Source organism: Arachis ipaensis, chromosome B7 (assembly GCF_059453495.1).
Source record: "Arachis ipaensis isolate K30076 ecotype BB chromosome B7, ASM5945349v1, whole genome shotgun sequence".
NCBI lineage: Eukaryota > Viridiplantae > Streptophyta > Magnoliopsida > Fabales > Fabaceae > Arachis > Arachis ipaensis.
The window spans coordinates 84,466,986-84,476,564 of NC_142442.1; positions in this window are offsets into that span (position 1 = coordinate 84,466,986).

Below are 9,579 nucleotides of genomic sequence, written 5' to 3' on the forward strand. Positions count from 1 at the left end.
TATCTGTAACTAAACAAAATTACAATCAAGAATAAGTATTCACTACTGAGGGTAGATGATCTAATAGATTAGCTGAGAGGTGTGACAGTATTCTCTAAGATTGATTTGCGGTCGGGTTACCATCAAATTCGACTGAAGGACTCGGATATAGCTAAGACTGCCTTTCGAACTAGATACTAAGAGCATGGAAGCTGTATGTAAAATTGTTAAAGTGTGAGTTTTGTTTGGCAAAAGAGGCATTCGTGGGACATGTGATCACACAAGGTGGTATAACCGTAGATCCTTCAAAGATCGAGGCAGTGGTACAATGGAAATAACCCACGACAGTTACGGAGATTCATAGATTCTTGGGGATAGCAGGATATTATATGTGGTTATTGAAGGTTTTTCACAGATAGCTTTACCCTTGACTTACCTCAGAAGGAAGGAAGTTCCCCTTGAATGGACAAAAGAGTGTGAAGAAAGTTTTGAAACTTTAAAGGAAAAGTTGACGACGGCGTCAGTTTTGGTGTTACCAGATCCACAGAAACCTTTTTAGGTGTAGTATAATGCTCCTTTTAAGAGATTTGGATGCGGATTGATGCAGCATAGGAATATAGTGGCATATTCTTTGAGACAGCTAATACCTCATGAAAAGAATTATCCGACACATAATCTAGAATTAGTGGCAGTGGTTTTTGCACTCAAGATCTGGAGACACTATTTGCATGGAGCTCAATTAGTTTTCTCCAATCAAAAGAGTCTGAAGTATATCTTTGATTAGAAAGACCTTAATATGAGATAGAGGTGATGGATAAATTCTTGAAAGATTATGATTTTAAGTTAGGTTACCATCCTGGAAAGGCAAAAATAGACACAGATGATTTAAGTCGGAAGAATCTGGGCATATTCTGGATGATGATCAAGGAAGAAGAAATAATCTCGGCCTTTGAAAGTTTAAAACTAGGAATAAGAGAGACAAAGCTGCATTTTAGTACAACATATCACATACAGAATGATGAATAGATAGAACGAACGATTCGTACTTTGGAAGATATGTTGAAATCTTGGGTGAAAGATCAGCAAGGTAACTGGGACAAATATTTGTCGTTGGTTGAGTTTGCTTATTAAAATAGTTATCAACAAAGTATCAAACTAGCACCGTATGAAACCCTCTACGGGAGAAAGTGTTAGTCACCATTATGCTGATATGACAAGGATGAAGGTAGGATTTTGGGGCCAGAATTAGTACAAGAGACTGCTGAATGGATTAAGCACATTCGAGAGAAGATTCAAACTGCTCAAAGTCGACAGAAGAGCTATGCAGATATTAGGCATAGGCCCTTAGAATTTAGTGATGGTGACCATATTTTGTTAAGAGTGACACCTACAATTGGGATAGGTAGAGCTCTTAGAACTAAGAAATTGAGTCCACGATACTTAGGTACTTTTCAAGTTCTTAAAAGAGTCGATCCAATAGCATACTAAATAGCCCTCCCTTCTTATTTGTCAAACCTTCACGATGATTTTCTTGTTACACAACTCAAGAAATATAATCCCTACAAAAGCCACATTTTACAACCAAAGATAGTACAGCTACGAGCCGACTTAACATATCAAACTTTACCAGCAAGGATTGTGGAACGAAGTGACAAACAGCTGAAAGGGAACACAGTACCATTTGTTAAGGTGGTGTGGGAACAAACTAGTATTGAAGAGTACAAATGGGAACTAGAAGACAAGATGAGGAAAGACTATCTGTTTCTCTTTAGAGGTAGTTGAAATTTTGAGGACAAAATTTTCTTTTAGGAGGGTAGAATGTAACGGCCTAGCCTTTAGCCTCAAAGAAACGACGTTTTTTCGGGATCAAGCAGAATTTTTATGGGATTTTTAGGAATTTTAGTGCATATAAGCATCTCCATTGCACAGGTGCTATGTCATCAAGCTGCTGAGTCAGCAGCTTGACTGAACCAGACACCTCTCCTAATCTAAGCAGGCACGTCGCGAAAAGTTGCGTTTTTTAACCACTTCGGGTCCGAATTTCAAAATTTTGATTTTCGTGATTAGTTTCATTACGACGAGCCGGTCTCAAATTTCGAGAGAAAATTATATTAATATAATATTCATATATTATTATTTTATTCGGTATATTATATTATTATTTTCTCTACTGTGATTAATGTTGATCTATGTTTAGTAATATAATAACTGAGCTAGAAATCTACCGGTAATGGATAATACTGGCATTCTTAGATGAACTTAGCAATGCTAATACTTCATCATATATTTTTTATTCTCATGATTATCATGTTACTAGTATCATTTATACTATTAACGCTCATGCTTATCCTTTAGTAGTGTAATCTGATGTATCTAGTTCTAGTAATTATCTTCAAACTGATATTTTATTATTAAACTCTGATGAGTCAGCACCCTGTGACACGTGGCTCTCCCAGAGTTAGCCACCACATATTTCCTTTCTTAAGGGAAAAGTAAGAAACACTTGTATTCTAATACATCTAGCTTCAGTAATTATCCTTTCTTGAGATATTTTTACACAAAACTTTAGGATAATGCTTATCCTAACCCCATGGGTCCCAAGACTCATCATTACCATCACCTTTTCTTCCAAGACAAGCCAAAATTCGAAAATTCCATGAGAGAAACAAAGAGAGCTTCCATGAAAGCTTCAAGCTTCTTTCTCCGTTCTTTCTCAAACTAAAACCCCTATCAAAAATCTAATCCGACCAAAATGATCACTTCTTCCTCCTCTTCATTTCTATATCAATTTTCATGGAGTGAATCAAGGCATGATGGCTGCTCCTCCTCCTTGAAGTTTCATCCATGGTGGAAACTCAAGCTGATGATGTTTTCTAAATGTTTTCTCTTAGGATCTCTTGTTCAATCACCATAGGCTCTAAGAAAACGTGATTTCTAGCTGTCTTGAGGTGAGAAAACCCTTCTTTTCACCATCATGAAGCTTCAGCCTTCATGGTTCATATGGTTCTTGATGAGCGGATATTTTATACGCTTTTTGGGGTTAATTTCATATAGTTTTTAGTATGTTTTAGTTAGTTTTTAGTTTATTTTCATTAGTTTCTAGGAAAAATTCATATTTCTGGACTTTACTATGAGTTTGTGTGTTTTTCTGTAATTTCAGGTATTTTTTGGCTGAAATTGAGGGAGCTGAGCAAAAATCTGATTCAGGCTGAAAAAGGACTGCTGATGCTGTTGGATTCTGACCTCTCTGCACTCGTAATATAATTTCTGGAGCTACAGGAGTCCAAATAGCGCGCTTCCAATTGCGTTGGAAAGTAGACATCCAGGAATTTCCAACAATATATAATAGTCCATACTTTGCTCAAGGATAGATGACGTAAACTGGCATTCAACGCTAGTTCCATGTTGCAGTCTGGTGTCCAGCGCCAGAAACAAGTTGCAAGTTGGAGTTCAACGCCAGAAAAGGATCCAAAGCTGGCGTTGAACGACCAAAACAGCCCTATGCATGTGATTAGCTTAAGTCTCAGCCCCAGCACACACCAAGAGGGCCCCAGAAGTAGATTTCTGCACTATCCATCTTAGTTTACTCATTTTCTGTAAACCTAGTTTACTAGTCTAGTATTTAAACAACTTTTAGAGACTTATTTTGGATCTCATGACATTTTAGATCAAAACTTTGTACCTTTTGACGGCATGAGTCTCTAAACTCCATTGTTGGGGGTGAGGAGCTCTGCTGTATCTCGATGAACTAATGCAAGTATTTCTATTTTCCATTCAAACATGCGTGTTCCTATCTAAGATATCCATTCGCACTTCAATATGAATGTGATGAACGTGACAATCATCATCATTCCTCCACGAACGCGTGCCTGACAACCACTTACGTTCCACTGTAGAATGAATGAATATCTCTTAGATCTCTTAATCGGAATCTTCGTGGTATAAGCTAGATTGATGGCGGCATTCAAGAGAATCCGGAAAGTCTAAACCTTGTCTGTGGTATTCCGAGTAGGATTCAGGGATTGAATGACTGTGACGAGCTTCAAACTCGCCAGTGCTGGGCGTAGTGACAGACACAAAAGGATAGTAAATCCTATTCTGGTACGATTGAGAACCTGCAGATGATTAGCCGTGCGGTGACAGCGCACCTGGACCCTTTTCACTGGAAGGATGGATGGTAGCCATTGACAACGGTGATCCACCAACACATAGCTTGCCATAGGAGGACATGCGTGGGTGAATCAGAAATAGAGGAAAGCAGAATTTCAGAAGACAAAGCATCTCCAAAACTCCAACATGTTCTCCATCATTGCATACAAGTATAATTTGTGTTCTGCCCTTTTATTCCTTGCAATCAAATTTGATAAGTGAATTATTTTATTGTCTTCCTGACTAAGAGTTACAAGATAACCATAGATCGCTTCAAGCCAACAATCTCCGTGGAATCGACCCTTACTCACGTAAGGTATTACTTGGACGACCCAGTGCACTTGCTGGTTAGTTGTGCGAATTTGTGAAGAACTGTGATTTCCAATTTCGTGCACCAAGTTTTTGGCGCCGTTGTCGGGGATTGTTCGAGTTTGGACAACTGACGGTTTATTTTGTTGCTTAGATTAGGAAAAATTTTTCTTTTTGGTTTAGAGTCTTTTATTATTTATACCTTGTTAAAACACTTTAAATTTATAGCTCAATTAGCTAGAGCGTGGTGCTTATGTTCTTGGTAATTGGCTATCCTATTTTTAAAATCTTTTTCAAAAATAATTTTTCTTTGAATAAATCTTGTGCCAAACTTTAAGTTTGGTGTTTTCTTGTTGATTTTTTTATTTTCGAAAGATTTGTTTTGGTTTTCTAAAAATTTTAAGTTTGGTGTTCTTTCTTCATGTTCTTGTGTTCTTGTGAGTCTTCAAAGTGTTCTTGAGTTTTCCTTGTGTCTTGATCTTAAAATTTTTAAGTTTGGTGTTCCTTGGTGTTTTCCCTCTAAAATTTTTGAAATCAAGGAGCATTAGGTCTAAAAATTTTAGATCTTGTGTTATTTTATTGTTTTTCTCTTTCCTCATTAAATTCAAAAATATATTTTCCCTCTATTTTTAAAGCAATTTTTCGAAAATCAATTTTAAAATTCAGATTTTTTATTTCAAAATTTAAAACCCTTTTCAAAAAAAAAAATCATATCTTTTTCAAAACTTCCTAACCACTTTCTCTCTCCTCATTTTTTCGAAAATCTTCACCCATTTTTATTTATTTTATTTTAATTTATTTTATTTTCAAAATAAATAAATAAATAAATAAAAATAATTTTTTTACATCATCTCCCTTTCTCCATCATGGATCTAAGTGGAAATGAACAGTCTAGGAGGACTCTGGGGTCATATGCTAACCCCTCTACTGCTTCATATGGGAGTAGTATTTGCATACCCTCCATTGGAGTCAGTAGCTTTGAGTTGAATCCTCAGCTCATTATCATGGTGCAGCAAAGTTGCCAGTATTCCGGTCTTCCACAGGAAGAACCTACAGAGTTTCTGGCACAGTTTTTACAGATTGCTGACACAGTACATGATAAGAAAGTAGATCAGGATATCTACAGATTATTACTGTTCCCATTTGCTGTAAAAGACCAAGCTAAGAGGTGGTTAAATAACCAACCTAAGGCCAGCATAAGGACATGGAAACAGCTGACAGAAAAATTCCTGAATCAATACTTCCCCCAAAACGGATGACACAGCTAAGGCTGGACATCCAAGGCTTTAAACAAGGAGATAATGAATCTCTTTATGATGCCTGGGAGAGATACAGAGAGATGCTACGAAAATGCCCCTCTGAAATGTTTTCAGAGTGGGTTCAGTTAGATATCTTCTATTATGGGCTTGCAGAAAGAGCTCAGATGTCTCTAGATTACTCAGCTGGTGGATCTATCTACATGAGAAAGACAATTGAAGAAGCTCAAGAGCTCATTGATACAGTTGCCAGAAATCAGCATCTGTACCTAAGCAGTGACCCTTCCATGAAAGAAGAGGTTAAAACAGTAACTGCTGAACTCAGTCCTGTAAAACAAGCTGCTGAATTCAATCAGCAATTGGACTTTCTAACAAAGCAGTTAGCCGAATTCAAGGATAGACTACAAGAGACAAGGATGGCTAATATAAATATGGAAGAACAATTGAAGCAAACAAAGCAGCAGCTGTCAAAACAAATAACAGAAGAATGCCAAGCAGTTCAATTAAGAAGTGGGAAGACGTTAAATACCCCACCTCAAGGCAGCAAGAAGCCAAGAAATGAGCAAACCACCCAAAATCCACCTGAGGACAGTAAGAGCCCAGGAAAAAATAATTATGGCGCTAAAACGCCAGAAATTGGGTGGAAGGCTGGCGCTGAACGCCCAGACCATGCTCAGGACTGGCGTTCAACGCCAGAAACAAGCAAGGATCTGGCGTTGAACGCCTAAAAGAAGCACAGTTCTGGCGTTCAGACGCCAGGAACAGATGAAGAGCTGGCGTCTAACGTCACTCCAGCTTCTAACTCTGGCACTCAATTGCCAGTGAGGGATCAGACACACACAAGTGCTGATGACAACCCATCTAAAATGGCTTCTTCAACCACTTCTGTAGGAAATAAACCTACAGCAACTAAGGTTGAGGAATATAAAGCCAAGATACCTTATCCTCAAAAACTCCGCCAAGAGGAGCAGGATAAGCAATTTGCTCGCTTTGCAGATTATCTCAGGACTCTTGAAATAAAGATTCCATTTGCAGAGGCACTTGAGTAAATACCTTCTTATGCCAAGTTCATGAAAGAGATCTTGAGTCATAAGAAGGATTGGAGAGAAACTGAAAGAGTTCTCCTCACTGAAGAATGCAGTGCAGTCATTCTGAAAAGTTTTCCTGAAAAGCTTAAAGACCCTGGGAGTTTTCTGATACCATGCACATTAGAAGGTAATTGCACCAAGACAGCTTTATGTGATCTTGGGGCAAGCATCAACCTAATACCTGCATCCACTATCAGAAAGCTTGGTTTAACTGAAGAAGTTAAACCAACCCGGATATGTCTCCAACTTGCTTATGGCTCCATTAAATACCCATCAAGCGTGATTGAAGACATGATTGTCAGAGTTGGGCCATTCACCTTTCCCACTGACTTTGTAGTGCTGGAAATGGAGGAGCACAAGAGTGCCACTCTCATTCTAGGAATACCCTTCCTAGCAACTGGACGAACTCTCATTGATGTCCAACAGGGGGAAATAACCCTGAGAGTCAATGATGATGAGTTTAAGTTGAATGCTGTCAAAGCCATGCAGCATCCAGACACATCAAAAGACTGCATGAAAGTTGATCTTATTGACTCTTTGGTAGAAGAGATCAACATGGTTGTGAGTCTCGAATCAGAGTTGGAAGACATCTTTAAAGATGTTCAGCCTGATTTGGAGGATTCAGAGGAAATGAAAGAGCCTCTGAAATTTCCTCTGGAAGAGGAAAAACCTCCTAAACCCGAGCTCAAACCATTAACACCATCCCTGAAATATGCATTTCTGGGAGAAGGTGACACTTTTTCAGTGATCATAAGCTCTGCTTTAAATCCACAAGAAGAGGAAGCACTTATTCAAGTGCTAAGGACACACAAGACAGCTCTTGGGTGGTCCATAGGCGACCTTAAGGGCATAAGCCTAGCTAGATGCATGCACAAAATCTTATTGGAGGATAATGCTAAACCAGTGGTTCAACCACAGAGGCGGCTGAATCCAGCCATGAAGGAAGTGGTGCAGAAAGAGGTCACCAAATTACTGGAGGCTGGGATTATTTATCCTATTTCTGATAGCCCTTGGGTGAGCCCTGTTCAAGTTGTCCCCAAAAAGGGAGGCATGACAGTGGTTCATAATCAAAAGAATGAATTGGTTCCTACAAGAACAGTTACAGGGTGGCGCATGTGTATTGACTACAGAAGGCTCAATACAGCCACCAGAAAGGATCATTTTCCTTTACCATTCATAGACCAGATGCTAGAAAGATTGGCAGGTCATGATTATTACTACTTTTTGAATGGCTACTCAGGCTATAACTAGATTGCAGTAGATCCCCAGGATCAAGAGAAAACAGCATTCACATGTCCATCTGGAGTGTTTGCTTATAGAAGGATGCCATTTGGGCTGTGTAATGCGCCTGCAACCTTCCAGAGATGCATGCTCTCTATTTTCTCTGATATGGTGGAAAAATTTCTGGAAGTTTTCATGGATGACTTCTCAGTATATAGAGACTCATTCAGCTCCTGTCTTGATCACCTAAAACTAGTTCTAAAAAGATGCCAAGAGACCAACCTGGTTTTAAACTGGAAAAAATGTCACTTTATGGTGACTGAAGGGATTGTCCTTGGGCATAAAATTTCAAACAAGGGAATAGAGGTGGATCAAGAAAAAATAGAGGTAATTGAAAAATTACCACTACCTGCCAATGTTAAGGCAATCAGAAGCTTTCTGGGGCATGCAGGATTCTATAGGAGGTTTATAGAGGATTTTTCAAAAATCGCAAAACCTCTGAGCAATCTGCTAGCTGCTGACACACCATTTGTGTTTGACACAGAGTGTCTGCAGGCGTTTGAAACGCTGAAAGCCAAGCTGGTCACAGCACCAGCTATTTCTGCACCAGACTGGACATTACCATTTGAGCTAATGTGTGATGCCAGTGATCACGCCATTGGTGCAGTACTGGGGCAGAGGCATGACAAGCTTCTGCATGTCATTTATTATGCTAGTCGCGTTTTAAATGATGCCCAGAAAAATTACACAACAACAAAAAAAGAATTGCTTGCAGTGGTTTATGCCATTGATAAGTTTAGATCATACTTGGTAGGATCAAAGGTGATTGTGTATACTGACCATGCTGCTCTTAAATATCTACTCACAAAGCAGGATTCAAAACCCAGGCTCATAAGATGGGTGTTGCTTCTGCAAGAGTTTGATATAGAAATAAGAGACAGAAAAGGGACAGAGAACCAAGTGGCTGATCATCTGTCCCGGATAGAGCCAATAGAAGGGACGTTATTCCCCTCTCTTGAAATCTCTGAGGCCTTTCCAGATGAGCATTTGTTTGCCATTCAGGAAACACCATGGTTTGTAGACATTACAAACTACAAAGCTGCAAGGTTCATTCTCAAGGAGTACAGCAGGCAACAAAAGAAAAAATTAATTACTGATGCAAAGTACTACTTGTGGGATGAACCCTATCTCTTTAAGAGATGTGCAGATGGCATAATCCGTAGGTGTGTGCCTAAAGAAGAAGCACAAAGGATCTTATGGCATTGCCATGGGTCACAATATGGAGGTCATTTCGGAGGTGAGCGAACAGCCACCAAGGTCCTCCAATGTGGCTTCTACTGGCCTACACTCTACAGAGATTTCCGAGAGTTTGTACGTAACTGTGACAGTTACCAGAGAGCTGGTAATTTTCCTCACAGTTACGCCATGCCTCAACAAGGAATCTTGGAGATTGAGTTGTTTGATGTATGGGGTATTAATTTCATGGGGCCTTTCCCACCATCATACTCAAACACTTATATTCTGGTGGCAGTTGACTATGTATCAAAATGGGTTGAGGCCATTGCCACACCCACCAA